Source organism: Ursus maritimus, unplaced genomic scaffold (genome assembly GCF_017311325.1).
Source record: "Ursus maritimus isolate PB19 unplaced genomic scaffold, ASM1731132v1 scaffold_20, whole genome shotgun sequence".
In the NCBI taxonomy this organism is placed as follows: domain Eukaryota; kingdom Metazoa; phylum Chordata; class Mammalia; order Carnivora; family Ursidae; genus Ursus; species Ursus maritimus.
Window position 1 is genome coordinate 21,969,566 of NW_024424453.1, and position 15,974 is coordinate 21,985,539.

The following is a 15,974-nucleotide window of genomic DNA, read 5'->3' on the forward strand; positions in this document are numbered from 1 at the left end:
CGAAACAAAAATAACCCAACAATGCAGTGAAGCAAGAAGTCACAAGACTTCTTGGGTACGTGGTAAGTTATAAAGAGACGAGTCGTTTTGAAAGAGCACCTCCTTTCAAAACTAATGCAACATGAAACCTGATGTGTAAGAAAGATAAAATCAGAGTTTACTGGGAGAGGCAGGGTGCCCCACTCAGCAGAAGTCCCATCACAGACACAGAAACCAGGACTCCGGGAACACCATTAGGAAATGCACTGCATAGACAGGCATAGACAGGCATAGACAGGCGGAGGCCGCAGGGGCTAAGGGAGGGGCCAGCATGCTAGCTGGTCAGCGGGGGCTTCAAGGAAGAGGCAGAAACTGTTAAGAGCTACAAGGGCAGGGAGGATATCAGTGGGCACGCCTGATGTGAGCTGGCATTTCAGAGAGGATAAACCATGTATACAGAGGTGCACAGGCAGAGGCCAAGTCCACCCCACCTTCCACTGTTGACTGATGACAGGTTTTACAACACAGTCACTCATCAGTGAACAGGGTGGAGAGTGACTGGGGCCAGACTAGGTTCCTGCAGGAGGAAGGAGCCACGGAAGGTTCCTGAACACATGCACGACAGGATGAAAGCGTCAACACAGAAACATCACCCTCTTGAGCTGCTGACGGATACACTCCTGCATATTCATCCCACCCTCGAGTTTACAGCAAGGCCCCGGCATCCAAGAAGGCAGACAACCTTGTGGGCCTTGACATCGGGGGGCTTGGGGCTCATCGCTATACAAATGCTAGCTTTTGCCAAGCTTCTGCTGCATTTGGTGAGAATGTCAGCCAGACAGGCTGCGGGCCTACCTCCAGCGCTATCCTGGAAGTCAGCCACATTTCAAGGGCAATGGGGCGGGGACCCCAAGTCACAGCTCATGGTGCTTCCTGGCACTGAGATCCAGGCCTTTTCTTCCGCCACTTCCCAGCAGCAGCACTGCAGGCGGGTTACTTAATGTCTCTGAGCCAGTTTCCTCACCTGTAAATGGTGATTCGATTATTCATTCAACAAATATGTCCTGAGCATCTGCTAGATGCCAAGCACAGTCCTAGAAGCTGGGGATCGGTAGTGACCAAATCAGCCCAAAATTCTTCCCTCGTGGAGCTTATATTCTCGGGGCATGTGAAATCACCCACTTCATGCGGTTGTGGAAGGGATCAGGTACTCTCTGGAAAGCATTTAGCATATTAAGGCTTCTGTACCTAATTCCAAAGTGTGTATGGGTTTTTGCCCCACACCACCCGGCAGTTCTCTGACAACGGCTGGGTGTCTCACAATTCAACTCAATCCCACCCCCCTACCTGGAGATAGCATCAGATTGCACAGGTTAAGGGCTCAGTCCCACACAACTGCCCCGCCCAACCCCCACCACTTCAGAGGCCAATAGCAAATCCAGCTTGTCTCCGGTGCTTCTGACCAACTGGCAGACTGGAGGTTCCAACGCCCCCCTCTTGGGTTCAATTAATTTGTGAGGTGGCCCATGGAACTCAGAGAAACATTTTACTTACTAGATCAGTGGTTTATTATAAAAGGATAGAATGCAGGAATAGCCAGCTGGAAGAGGTGCACAGGGCAAGACACGCATGCGGGAAAGGTCACCTAGCTTTTATGTCCTCTCACGGGGTGCCAGTCTGCAGCATCACCACGGGTTTGCCCTGGAAACCCTTCCAATCCATCCTTCTGTGTTTTCATGGAGGCTTCATTACAGAGGCACTACTGATTAAATCGTTGGCCATTGACAACGGATTCGACCTCCAACTCCTCTCCCCTCCCTGGAGGTCTGCTGATGGGACTGAGAGTTCCAACCTTCTAAAGGCCTGACTGGTTCTCCTGGCAACCAGCCCGCATCCTCAGGTTACCTGGGGGCTCTGAAAAACATCACCTCATTAACATAACAAAAGACATCCATTGGTCCCATCACAGGAAATTCAAAAGGTTGTAGGGGGTCTGTGTCAAGAAACAGGGAGGAACAAATCTGTATTTCTTATAAATCAAATCACAGGTTGTAAGGATCCTCCTTTTCCCATTTTGTTATTATGCACATTTCCTACAGCCCTTAGCACCAAGAAGGCACTCAGTAAACACCAGGGGACTGGTCTGAGTTTCCTTCTATGGATTGAAATTTCCTTACCTGGAAACAAAGTGCCATCCATTCAGCCATGGGCTTAGACTAGCATGAAGGTTCCTCTCTGCACCCCACCCCCAGCACTGTCAATTCCACTTTAACAAACAGGGCTGGGGACCGAGACAGAAGGAAACCACCCTGGGGCCATTCATCACCGTGAAGGCAGCTGACAGCTCTGCTAAACCCTGGCACAGCCCCATTCCCTCGGGGAGCTGAGCAAACCTGCGGGCAGTTGAGAGCAGGTCCCTTCCTGGGAAATGTGTTTACATCTTCCTCGCCTGGACGGAAACCCCGCATTTTGGAAACCCCTCATGGAATGCGTGGCAGCACCAGGCCCACAGAGAGGACCTGGCCTCTCCCCAGCAGGCCAGCCCAGGGCAAGGCCAAACCTCACTTGGTGGATTTTAAGGTGCTCATGGGGTGGGCAATAGGCACAGCCAGGCCAGGTTTGAGTTGAAAGGAAAAAAAAAAAGAATTGTAAACCAACTTTTGAACCTCATCCTCGGGGCTCCAAGAAAGTGCTTCATCAAAAACCTAGTTGGCACCTATCTTGGTATGTAATGACAGTTTCAACTTTCCTCACCGACTACATGCTAGTGATTTGGTGCCAGCCTCTATTTTTACAGCCTGAGTAATGCCCGGGCAAAGGCCCAGACAAGAATCGGAAACAGAGGGACGGGGCAGGAGAGGTGATAGCACCAGTAATGCGCCCATATCCTATTCAGCCTCCAACAGCAAACCCTGCAGGGCAGAGGCTGGGAGGGCAGCCAAGCCCCCCTCAGATTCCTGCCCACCCTCCCTGATAGCCTCATTGCCTCTTAACGGCCCAGATCCCGAGCTCGCTTGGGGCGAGGACCTTATCTGCCTTGTTCACGGCTGTGTTAAACGAGCGAATGACCACACTACCCTACCCCAAGTCTGGACCCGCTCACCGTTCCCCCTGAAGCCCCATGTGCCCCTTCTCATAACTCAGTGTTCTGTGCCCATTTCACTCTCTTGGCCCAAGTGCCTTCTTGACATGGTCAATTCCTGCTCATCCTTTTGTTTTTGTTTTTTTTTAAGATTTATTTATCTGGGGGCGCCTGGGTGGCACAGCGGTTGGGCGGCTGCCTTCGGCTCAGGGCGTGATCCCGGCATTATGGGATCGAGCCCCACATCAGGCTCCTCTGCTGTGAGCCTGCTGCTTCCTCTCCCACTCCCCCTGCTTGTGTTCCCTCTCTCGCTGGCTGTCTCTATCTCTGTCGAATAAATAAATAAAATCTTTAAAAAAAAAAAAAAAGATTTATTTATCTGTCAGAGAGAGAGAGAGAAAGTAAGAGCATGTGCACAAGCAGGGGGAGCGGCAGGCAGAGGGAGAGGCAGGCTCTTGAGCAAGGAGCCCAATCCAGGACTCAATCTCAGGACGCTGGGATCATGACCTGAGCCGAAGGTAGATGCTTAACCAACGGAGCCACCCAGGTGTCCCATCTCCTGCTCATCCTTAAATTCAGCTCGAAAGCCAGCTCCTCCTGGAAGCTCTCCCTGACACCCAACACGAGGTGAGCCCCCCCCAATAGTGGGCAACGTGGGCAACCACAGCCTTCCCATAATACTCATCAACACACAGGCTCACGTCAGCCTCCCTGCCTATCCACCCCCAGGGCTAGGTGGACCCCGAGCAGGGTAACCGCAGGTGCTCAGCAGGTGTGTGTGGGAAGAAAGGAAGGGAGGGAGGAAAGAAGGGTACCAAGAAAGATGTTGTGGATGGAGAGGCAGCTGTTGCAGAAACCTACAACAAATGGAAAATGAACACTAAAACCCATTAGATCAACGGATCATTCATTAATGTTGACTGAGAAAAAATAGCAGGAAGTGGTTGGGAAAAATATTTCTCCAATCATTGGAGTGGGAAGCAGAGGTCACTCTTCCCTGCATCCTCTCCTCCCTTCCGGATGTGGGCTGGGTGGGGGCTGAAGAGGAAGAAAAACTTTGGAAGGCTTGGTGAGTGGGGGCACGTGACAGGCTCACAGGCCAGGGGCTCTCACAGGCTCAGAGCTCCTCTGGCCTAGGGGTGCTGAGGGCCCTTTCTTCTGGGGGTAATCTTCAACTGCTGAGGGGGATCAATTATGACTCATTCCCATAAAGCTGCTAAGAACATGCCCTGGTCAAGAAAGAGGGATAATGAGGACCTGCTATTGTCCTGCTGGCCCAGTTCCCAAAGGTAGGAACAGAAGCACGGATTTAAGACAGATGATCTGGAAATAAAAGACTATTTTTGGCTAGAGCCTTTTTAGTACAGTATCTCCTTGTAAGACAGACACCCCCACTTGTCCCACAATAGTCATTCCTTCTTCCTTGCTAAGAGAATTATGATTTTGGCGGGGGGGGGGGGGGGGGGGGGGGAGTGGGGGAGACAGTGTGGCAGAGATTGCCAGCTAATCATGAAACCCAAATCCTCTTCCTCCTAGGCACTGGACCACGTTCCCCAGCCTCTCTTGCAGGAGGTGTGGCCATGTGTCTGAGCATCACCCCCCCCCCCCCCCCCGCCAATGGAAATGTCAGTAGAATTAACTCACCACCTCCAAGCCTGGCCCATAAAATTCTCCCACACACCAATCCTCCATGCTCCTTTCTCTTCTGATTGATGTAAACAACCATGGCAGTCTTAAGAGCCTGGGTCCCTTAGTGACCTCTTGGAGGAGAACTCCCCACAAATCAGGAACAGCCATTTTGGATTTTGTGTGAGCAAAAAGTAAACGTCTACCATAATTGGGTCATTAAGGCTATTTGCGTTGTCTGTTTAGCAGTGAGCCTACCTAACTATTGGCAGGATTGTGTCCTGCCAGATACTCACATGGCCCTTTAGACTGGGAGTGGTCTGCTAGGTGTTTTGGGGAAAATGTCTGCTTTCCAGGGGCGCCTGGGTGACTTAGTCGGCTAAGCATCTGCCTTTGGCTCAGGTCATAATCCCGGGGTCCTGGGATCAAGCCCTGCATCCTGCTCCCTGCTCAGTGGGGAGCCTGCTTCTCCCTCTCCTCCCCGCTCCTGCTCTCCCTTGTTCTCTCAAATAAATGAATAAAATCTTCTAAAAAATTATATAAAAAATAAATAAAATAAAATAAAATAAGATAAAATGTCTGCTTTCCTGACAAAAGGTACAGATGTTGCTGGCGCCTCCTTCCTGCCGCAGTCATCTTGCCATCATGAAGGACAGGCCAAGAAAAGAACAGAAGTATCAGTCCAGACAGACATCAGCTGCTGAAACTAATGCTAGCAACCACCTACCTTCGGACATCTTGTTACATGAGAAACAGAAACCATTATTTGCTTAACCCACTGAAGTAGGGCGTTCTGTTCCTTGCAGTCAGAAGCCAACCTGACTGCTTTGCAGCCACCCATGCATTCATTCACCCAGCCTTCACTGAGGCATATTTCTTGCCAGTCCTTGTGCTAAGGGATGAAGAGCCAGAGACAAGCTGCATGTGGCCCCCTGGCCTCCAGGAGCTCCCGGGCAAGCCGGGGAGACAGGCCCATAAGCAGACAACCCCCACGCAGCAGGAACAGATGCTGTCATGGCACACAGTGTCCCGGGGGAGTGTGAGCACTGAGTGGCGGGCGGGCACTGGGGCAAGGAGTTCCCAACTCCCTTTCTGGCATTCAGCACACAGAGAAAACACTCCTCAAGCTCAAAAGCAAGTGAAAAGAACGAGCTATGCTCAGCCAAGCCAACTGCAATTACTTACTGTACGTTGAGTTGTTAAACACCATCAATTAATGCAGCTGTTCCAAGATAATCAGCCATCACTAAAGCAAGATGCACAAGAGGAGAAAATAAAAAATCATATGCCACTAACTTAGAACTGCTGTAAATGAGATGAACCAAGAACGAAGCAGCCTTGCTGGCATCTTCCTGCCTGCTGATGTTAGTCATCTCCGGAAACACACCTTCTTTCTCAAAAAAGACACAGTAATTTTTCACCTTGAAGACACAGCCAAAACAAAATCAACTGCCTATGCCATGACCTTCAACCAGAAACATCTAAGCTTTGATTTCCAGGTCTGTGTTTCCATTAGGAACTGTGATGGAGACAGACACATTGGCGACGAGAGATGACCCTATCTGGGAAATCAAGAGGCAACCAAGACCAGAAAACTTAGAACACTCTGTTTAACTCAGCTCTGCCTACATACAAATAAATGGTTTTTAAAAAATGAATGACATTATTGCCCTGTCTTTATCTTCCAAGTGTGGGGCAAGTATTAAAAAAAAAAAACAAACCCAAAAATACAACAAAACCTCATTTACTTCAAATTCCAGTAGTTTAAAAATGAATAGAAATAAGCAGGCTCCTCATTAACACCGCTATCAGGTTTCCAGTCTGCCTGCCAACTTATTAATATAAGTGCTCCCGCCTAGAGCCAAGGGCACACCAATCACACTCACACAAGGCAGAGAGGCGCTCACGTTCCTGAGGCAGCAATCCCAGGCTCTCTAGTCCACAGCCCACGGCTAGAGCCCCTCACCAGGCCCTGATGGCAGGGGCTAGTCGGCAGGCTTCCAGTGGGAGTTTCTTTGTAAGACACACAGAGCAAGTGAGGACCTCCCTTCTCCAGAACCGGTTATTAACCCAAGCCTACCAACACAGTTCCCCAGAGATGTTCCAGGTCCAGAAGGTTCTGGCTATGGCAGACACGGGAAGCACGGGAGTCTGGCCTTCTGCCTCTGGCAAGTCCCCCTACCCACCCTTGGGAGCAGCTGTGCCAGTCCTCACTCAGAACTGGGTCCCTTCTGGTACTGCAGGCTTCTAGGGCTTCTAGTCCAAGGCAGTGGCCAGGGCAGTATGCTGTCCACCAGGACCAGGCACAGTGCTGGCAAACCAGGTGAGTAAACACTGAGTTTACGGTCTCTTATCACACTTCCCACAAACAACCTGACGCCAAGAGTTACCGTGAAAACATTAACAACCAGCATGTGTCAGCCGCAGACCAATCAACTGAGTGCCTGCCTTAAACAGCTGGCAAGGCCAAGTCACACCAGTGTGCACCCGCTGAAGAGCATCCGCCCCCCCTCCTGCCACGGTCAACCCTTTACAGGACTGCCCTAGGCTCTCATGATCACAACAGGTGGCCAAGAGCCAGGTGAATGCCCGGGAAACATCTGTACCACCCTTCATGTCCTTCGCTGTGAACTTAGGTAAAGAGCCCTCTGTTCCAGAGGGACATTCTCCTGTATCTATCAACTCAGTGCAGCTGGTTGACACCAAAAACATATTTTTAGGGAATGAATAAATAGTAATAACAGCTGACATTTTTAAAGCATACCATGTGCTGGGCACCGTTCTAAGTCCTCATCATGGTATCTCACTTCAGCCTTACAATAATAACATCTCAATTTTCCTCCTCCTCCTCCTCCTCAGCTCAATTTTACAGATGAAGAAACTGAGGCACAGAGAGGTTAAGTAACTTGTCCAAGTGTACAAGACCAGTAATGACAGATCCAGGATTCAAAGCTAGCCTGGCTTCAGAGTCGACACTCTTCACTACCATCCTATGCTGAATATACAAACTCAGGTACTCTAGTATTAGGAAGTCATCAGCAGAGAACCTCTGAAATCCACAAACCCTAAGAAATCCTTCCAGGTGGTTTCTGGTGGTGTTAATCATACAGTTTTTGTCTGTTTGACCTGCAGAACATTTTAAAGAAAGCCTACTTTTACCCCTAAGCAGGACTACCTATAATTTTCAAATAACTATGTAGCCACATTTGACTATCCAGCAACTGTAGCAGGAATATCTAGGTTTAGACAGCATTTCCCCGCTCAAGAGTTCTGAGTTCTAGAAGCCTTTGAAATCCCGGGTGGTCCCCTGTCCCCATCTCTAAGATCCCAAACTTGCTGGAAGAACTGAACGAGATCATGGACTCAGCTGCCCGTTTATATGGTAAGGTCCTACATAAGCATAATGTATGATCATATTAATATATTTTGACGAAATGACCAACAAAAATTACTACACTCATCAGTCTATATTCACCAAAACTCTATACTTGCCTACACTTCTATGGAAGTTCCTATTTATATTGCTGCACATTTTAATAACAATGTTCAAAACTCAATAATTTATTTTTTGTAAGACTGTGTCCCTCCATTATTATTTTTGAGCTTCCAGACATTTCTACTATAATAACGTTCTTCCCCCTTGATCCACCTGCTTCTTTCATTTGAGAAGCACAGAGTTAACAAGGCAGTACGTGTTTTATTCTGACTTCAGATTCTTTTATATTAGATGACAAAATGAGCAAGCTAGAGCTTCATTTTAGTTTATAATTTAAAAGCTCAAAATGATAAGGCTGCATCTCCGAAGGCCTAATGTTGGGTACCAGATCCAAGAATGAGGCAGGTCTAGGAAAGTAAGCTGTGGTTTTGTTAGCTGGAAAGACACATGTCTCCTTCTAATTGCCGGGTAGGTCAGATAGTATTCAAACTATTTGTAAATTTGGTGTAAATTACGACTCTAACCACAAATGAACAGAGAGGAAGGGAAGGGGGTGTCAAAACCAGGTGCAATAATTTTCACGTTAGTTTCTTAAAGCTCTGGTTTCCATGCTATCGATTACAGCTCTCTCTAAGGAAATCAGTTATACACAGAGGCACACAGGGGTAAGCACATGACAAAAGGAAGACCCATAATATGGAAACATGAATGTGTACGTTGGGGAAGTGACTGGGCAAATAGAAACAGAATTTTCAAGTTCCTACAGATGTTTGAGTTCCCCAAATTCCCTTCCACCCCAGGGAACCAGCACAGAGGCGGCTCCACTGCTGTGCACAGAGTGGAAGGATGAGACTGGGGACGGAGGGGGGGGGGGCAAGGCAAGGGAGGGAGGGTATGCGGATGAGCCAGCCAAGAGCACGAGGCAAAGGCTGCCTCCTGGGTGTAGGAACTACTCCGCAAGGTCCCTCCAAGTTCATTTTTCAATCATTTTATCTTTTTAATCGTTGATCTTCCTCCGTGCTCCTGGGACTGTCCTCTCTTCATTACTGACTGAGCCGTTCCTTTCCAAAAACCAGGGGTTTCCCCAACAGAGGCCCAAGAACGTTCAGAGAGCAGCCTGCTAGTTCTGGACGTGGAGGCTCCCAGGCTGGAGTCTGGGGCTCGATCAGATAACCCTGACCCTCCTGCCTTTTGAACTCAGGGCAGACTCTGCGATTCATTCCTACTTCACAGGTGCCTCCTCGTGGCTGCCCTGCAGGTTCTGCAAGGTTGAGGGGCTTCAGTGGGCCCTAATCTATCTGTCAGGCTGCCCAGCCGGTTCAAGAAGGGTCCCCAGAAGGCTGCTTCTGTCAAAAGGCATGCCATCCTACCAGAAGGCAGCTGTTGCCTCTTCTTCAATCCTAAGTGTGGGCACACAGACTCTGCCAGCTGCTTCTCCTTTTCTGCTCCCCTGTGCTCTCCCCTCAGCATCTCAGGTGTGAGGTGACTCCCCAGGGTCAGACCCCAGACCAGGGTCCCTCAAGCCATATCCAAAGGAGTACAACCCTCCCTGAAAAATTTAAAAGAGCTCTGAACTCTCCCACTTTGCTAAGCCCAGCTCTCAGTTGTTCTTCAAGTCCTCCTAGAAACCAGAACAGCGAGCCCAGCAAACCATATTTCAGGTTACTGTGGGGCTCTCCTTCCTATCTCAGTGACTCTGCTCCTAGTGGTTACCCCTGCACCAGAATGTGGGCACAGGTCCTTATCCACCAACCAAAAGCCTTGACCCAGGGCAAATCGTGGGGCTGAAGTCTACCCCTTTTGTTTTCCCAGAATCCTGGATAGTCTTCCATCCTTTTTCCTACCCACCTTGAGATAGCAGGCACCCCCCCCCCAGTCTCTGCCTCTCTGTCTCACTCACAAACTGCAGGCATTAATTAAACCTCTTCTAGAAAACAGATTTTCACCAGCTGCAGGAATTCTGGGTAAGAGCCAGACCCGGAGACAGAGACAGCCTGTGTAAGAAAGATAAGGCCATGACAACCCTGAACCCGTGGGCAGTGCAGGTTCCCACATCCAAGTACCATTCTGAATGCCAGCCCTTCCCAGATTCCTGGAAAAAGGTGGCACGAGGCATGCCCACTCCCTCAGCCTCTGGCTGTGTTCTCCAGGGCTGGCCTTTCACAGAGGCAGAAAAGCCGGACTTTGCTCAATCTGTCAGTGGGTCATAGCCACCTCCAACAGACAGAAACATCCTCCTAAAACACCAGCCTCCCTCTCCCACTCCAGAGCTGCAAACCATATTGCCAGAAATGTATAAGAAGCTGTACACCCCTCTCTCCACGGGAAAGTTCTCTGGAGTGGACAGCAGCCACTGGACTGAAGATGGCGGCATATGAAGCAGCCAGCAGGGCTCCACAAATGGCACTCGGTCTCCCTGCGTGCTTCTTCCTATCACAGACAGGGATGAGGGATGCCTGAGGTGGGGGGCTGTGCAGGACTCATTCCCTCAGCCAACAGCCTTAGCTCCCCAGAGTGCCCATCGCTTCCTCACCCCAATTCTAGGATGACGACAACTGATTTCCTTCAGGGAAATTATGGAGTCCCCACGGAGGTTAGAGACACAGCTATGAGAGCCTGACCCATAAACTGAGCTCTCTGCCCCAAATAAACAGGAAAATGAGTTTTTCTCAAAAAAAAAAAAAAGTTTCTGTCCAGTGACATTACATACTGTTAAAAAATTGATGAAGGATAATATTTTGAAGACAGTGCAACACAATGGAAAAACCCAAGTTATGGACTCAGACTAGATTCAAGACGGGGATCCATTTCTTTCCTAGATAAACACCGAGTACCTATCACTTTGAGGGTGCCAGGCTGGGTGCTGAGGCCCTCCTGGCTTGTGGGGTATCTGACAACCAACAACTCCTCACCCAGCAGTATGGTGAGGACCAAGCAGATGGCCGCAGCAATCTGTGGGCACTCAGAGGGCACCCATTGAGCCCCCATGTGACCTTGGGCTAGTTACTTATTAATTCACTCTTCAAACCTGAAAGAATATTGAGCTAATTACTATTCGGGCCAATCAATAGGGAAAAAAAGGTTACTGATCCTTCAGTTTCACAAATGCTCAGGGTGTTGTGCTTCAGAGGCCAAGTGGCCCATCCTGTCCCTAGTGGCCCAAAGTAGCCTCTCAAGCACGAGTGAGGGTGGGCTGGCCAGGAGCTAATCCCTGAAAGAGAAGTATCCCCTACATGTCCTTCCTCTGAAATAGGCAATTAATTTAAGCCAAGACTTAATGAAAGCCAGGAAAGGGGATGGGGCAGATTCAGCCACTGGCTTCCAGGCTGTAACCAATACATCTCCACCTCTCTCTAGGGATCACGAGGCTTTTCAAACCATCTGCTTTAAACTCTCTTCCCACAGATGTCCAGACTGAGCACCAACACCTCTAAGGAGAAGGGGCTGTTGCCAAGCCCCGTTTGCAGTCACGTCACGTTTGTAAGGCTGGGCTGGGGACGGTCTGCTTTGCAAAACTCGGGTTCAGTCGGCGGCCCTCCGCAAACAGCAACCAATGTCCCCAAGTTGTGAAGCCCTCTTGGGGCCCCGTGGCCATCCACCTCACGCTTCCCCATTCGCACGCATCTAATTCCACATCTCTCCTGATTATACTTTTTGAAAGCCTACAAAGCATCCTTGCCTTCCCGGGAAGGCACTGGCCACCCAGGCGGTGAGAGCCTCGCTGAACGCCCAGCGGAGCGGGAAAATATGGCTCCACATCCTCCTGCGCCGCTAATCCTTTAACCATCCACAGGTACAACTTGAAAGACCGCTGCTGCCACAACGCAGGCAACCTGCTCTAAGCCAATTCCATTTTTGTGTGTGACAAAGCCGGCTTCTTCAGATCGCGACAGAGGAGCAACAGTAATGCCGTGGGGTCTGAACCACGCAGCCCTAACCTGAGCACCCAGGCATGACAGACCGCGCGCGCAGCGGCCCCTCGACGGGGTCCCCGGACCCCCGCAGGCGCGCGGCGCAGGCAGCTGCGGGGGAAGCCAGCCCCACTCCCGAGAAAGGCCGCGAAGTTGCCGCCGCCTTTCCACCTGGAGACCAGCAGGTTCGGAAGTGCCACGGGATCCCGGATCCTGGGAGCTCGAGTTCGGGGTGGAATTAGGCGCAGGAGTGCGGGGGCCCGGCGGGAGCGGGTTGGAGGGGCGGGGACGCGGTGGAGGAAGGCGGGGCAGGAGAGGCGCGGGGCTGGAGGTGGAGAAGCCAGAGGCAGCGGGGCTGGGGGAGGCGCCCGCCGGGAGGTGGGGGCGAGGGCGCGGGAGAGGGCGCCGGAATCTTCGGCAGTGTTAGAGAGTACTGAGGCTTGGAGACAGGGGGCGGCGGGGCGGAGAGCGGGGTGGCTTGGGGGAGAAAGCGTGAGTCGGGGGCTGGGGTTTGAGGGTTTGGGGAGGGAGCGAGAATGGAGGCGGGAACTCAGGCGCAGGATTCAGAAGCCCCAGCCCCCAGCACTACTCTCCCACCCGAGACTGCCCCATCGTCCCGGCCTCGCTGCGTCCCGAGGACCCCCTCGGGCTTTCAACCCCAGACCCCGTGACGCCTGTCCGCCTCGAGCCTCCACACCGCTCACCCGCAACGGCTACCAGCCCGACGCGGGCCCGCTCCCACTCACCGTCCATGGTCCCGGCCCGGCTCCGCTGCTGCGCGCCCGGTTCGGCGCTGGCCGCCTGCTCAGCCCGGTGCTGGGGGAGGCGAGGGCGGCGCGCACCGACCGCGGGGCTGCAAGGCATGCCGCAGCGCCCCCTGCTGGCCCCGCCCCGCGCCGGGCGCCCTCGAGCTCCGCCCCGGAGGCGGCGATGCGGGGCGGTCCCGCCCGGGAGAAGGGCGCGGAAGGGTTTGCGGGGAGAAAGCTGACCGCGGGAAGCCAAACAGTCCCCAGAGACAGGCCAGCCCGCTGAGTTTCCGGCGTGCCTAAGCCACGGTCACGGGAATCCTGAGAGCACTGGGACCGCGGCCACAGGCGCGCAGGGTCGCCGCGCGCCTCACAAAGCCGGACTTGGGATCAGGACTACGCAATCGCGCGCCTAGGCCAGGGTACACGGACCCGACCCAGGTTCCGGGTCCCAGTGAGGGTGTCATTGGGCCGTGTGCCCGGCCAGGCGCCCTCCGGGTCCCGGTGCTGGGATGGGCACGCGTGTTTGGGGTCCTCCACCGCCGGGGACTGCTGACGCGTGGACCCAAACTGTCACGATTCTTGCCACCGTGCCCCCGCCCTCGTTCAGCCTTCCTCACGTTTCTCTTCCGGCACCGACCACATCCGGCCCTGTGTGCCAACTGTAGACCTGCTGCTGCTGGGTCTCGGGATGGCCTGCAGGCGCCCTGGGCAGGTCGCGGGCCCCAAGGCCTCTCCCTCACCCCTTGCCAACCCCGACCCCAAGGCTTGCTAGGAGCGGGCCACTGAAGATTCACCCGGCGCTTGTGTTCTGTGCTGTTAGTCAGCCGCGAGGCGTGCGGATGAACTTGATGTGAGACAGCATTTGTGGGTCATTTCTTTCCGATGTTGGGTTCCAGCTGGGGGGAATTCCTACATGATTTCTCTGTGGGAGATGATTTCGCCAACTGCGGACTGTCAGGCTTTTGGTGTCAGTGACACCTGTGTGCCCTAGCACAACTGGCCTTGAACAAAATAGACCCTGCTAAGTGTTTAACTACTCTTCACCTTCGAGAAGCATGTTCTGGAGGAGCTCATCACTTGGCCTCTTCTTTCACTCGTGTATTAATGGCCCCTACACTACAGGACACCCAGATATTTAACTCATGTTTCTGCCTGCTCTCTGGTTTTCTGCTTAGAACTGCTTAGAACTTCCCGCACCAAAGTCTTCTGCTCCCAGCTCCCAACCCCATCTACCCATGTGGCCTCATCATTCCCGCAGTCACCTCGGATGCCTTCCTCCCCTGAAGGCTCAAGGTGCCTCAAACCCTGCTAGCCTGCCCCTCTCACCTCATTCCCGTGATGCCTTGCCCTCCCGAGCTCCTTCCTGCCCTGACTGACACACAACCCCTTCCAGTCATGAAACCGGGGATGTGTATCTCTCACAACAAAATCTTTTCACTGTGCCTGTAGCATCACCCCTGACTCTCTCGCCCGGGTTCTCAGTCTATCCATCCCGCACAGCACTCCTCCTTCTGACGGTCCTCCCACTGATTCCAGGCTCCACCCTTTGCTGGGGCTGCCTCCCTCTAACTTACAAGGGTTAGAGCACTTTAGGCTGTGAATGACGGACAATGCAATTCCCACTTCCTTAAACAAACAAACAAAACAATTGGTTGACTTATGCAAATGAAAAGCCTTGGCATGTCTGCTCAGGTCTGGATTTCGTTCCAGAGACTGAAGAATCCAGAGATTCTCCGTCACTCAGCTTTGCTTCCTTCCACGTGACACCCCAGAAGATCCAGACTCAAAACCTCAGAGCAACAAATCCAGCAGAGAAATAGCTTCTCTTTGTCAACCATTCTACCAGGACTTGGGTCTACTCTCATCAGCAGGAGTGGGTCACCTGTCCATCCTGTTCTCCCAGCTGCTGTGACCCCGAGGTAGATTGGTTTCCTCTGTCAGCTAACTTCTCATCTCCCACAGGAAACATGTGGGTACTCCTGGATCCCTTCTCTGTCACAGAGGGACTAAAGGTGACTCAGGGAACCCATTGGAAGCCATTTCCCATTAAATATGCCGCACCACCTCTTCACTTTGCCACAGCCCTCCTGTGTTGGCACATGGCATTCTGGGGCAGAGTCCCAAACAGGAAGTGGGCACAGGCTCTCTCTGCTTTCAGCTTTCTCCTTAACCTGCTGGGATTTCTGTTGTACTATATCCCTTCCTAGGTCAAGGCTTGGCATAGAGGTGGCCTCAGGCCCCTCAGGGAACTGGGGCATCATACTCTCCCTAGACTCATCCTCTCCCTCTCTTTCCTCACATTGCCTATTCCCTGAGGGTTTCTATGCCGCCTCCCATTCTGGAGGAGGTATCCCCTTCCTCCTCCCTATGGACTTTAGTTCCGAGTAATACCCGTGCTGTCCTGCTTCGAGGACAATAACACCCCACGGCTGAGCTGTAAGGAAGAAGCGGCTATAAGGAAAGGAAAAGAAAAGATTCCTGTGGGAAAAAATATACGGGGAAGTATCTCAAGACCATTATCCCCGTTCGACCTCTTTCCTTTGTGGTTGTTGACAAGGCAGGATGCCTCCCCAGTGGTCATCTGGCCGGCACCTGGGGAGGCTACGCCAGAGACTGTAGCAACAAAGAGGGAAGCAGAATCGAGAGATAGGCCGCTTTCTGGCTTGCCTGAAACCACGACCTGGATTTTTTTCAAGTACATTGTCCAGTAAATTCCCTACAGCCCCCAGACAAAATAGAATTGGTTTTTCTGTCGCTTGCAAGCAAGAGAGTCCCGAGTAGGAGCAGCCCACAGCACAGGGCCTGCCACATTGCTTCCTACAAAATAGGAACCCTCATCATCGTTCTTCATCGGAGAGAGGAGCAAGTGATGCCCATCAAAGATGGTAAAACGGAAATGAAAACGTGCAGCGCCGTCCGTTCACAACCTTGGTCTCCCCGTCTTTTCCCAGCCTGTTCCTTTGTCCTTTCCACACACATCTTGGCCCCCTAGGGAAACTATCAAAATGCAATGAAAGCTGAACCCATCCATCTTATAAAAACAGTCCCAGGCTCACCCGAGTTATGAATATTCTGGTAGGCAGCTGCCATTTGCTGAATGAATATTCTGGCGACATTTGCTGCCATTTCACACAAGCAATCACTGCCCAGACCAAGAGCAGCGAGGAGCAGCTGCCCATCTTCAATTCAGT

At 52.0% G+C, this 15,974-nt stretch overlaps 1 protein-coding gene across 1 annotated transcript in view; it reads right to left on the bottom strand.

Moving 5' to 3' along the window:
* Positions 1-12,864, bottom strand: part of PXYLP1 (2-phosphoxylose phosphatase 1) — a 69,206-nt gene extending 56,342 nt beyond the window's left edge. The window contains exon 1 of the mRNA XM_008707871.2: positions 12,781-12,864. The gene's annotated coding sequence lies outside the window, so the exon portion shown is untranslated. The remainder of the gene's footprint in view (positions 1-12,780) is intronic.
* Between the last annotated feature and the right edge of the window lie 3,110 nt (positions 12,865-15,974).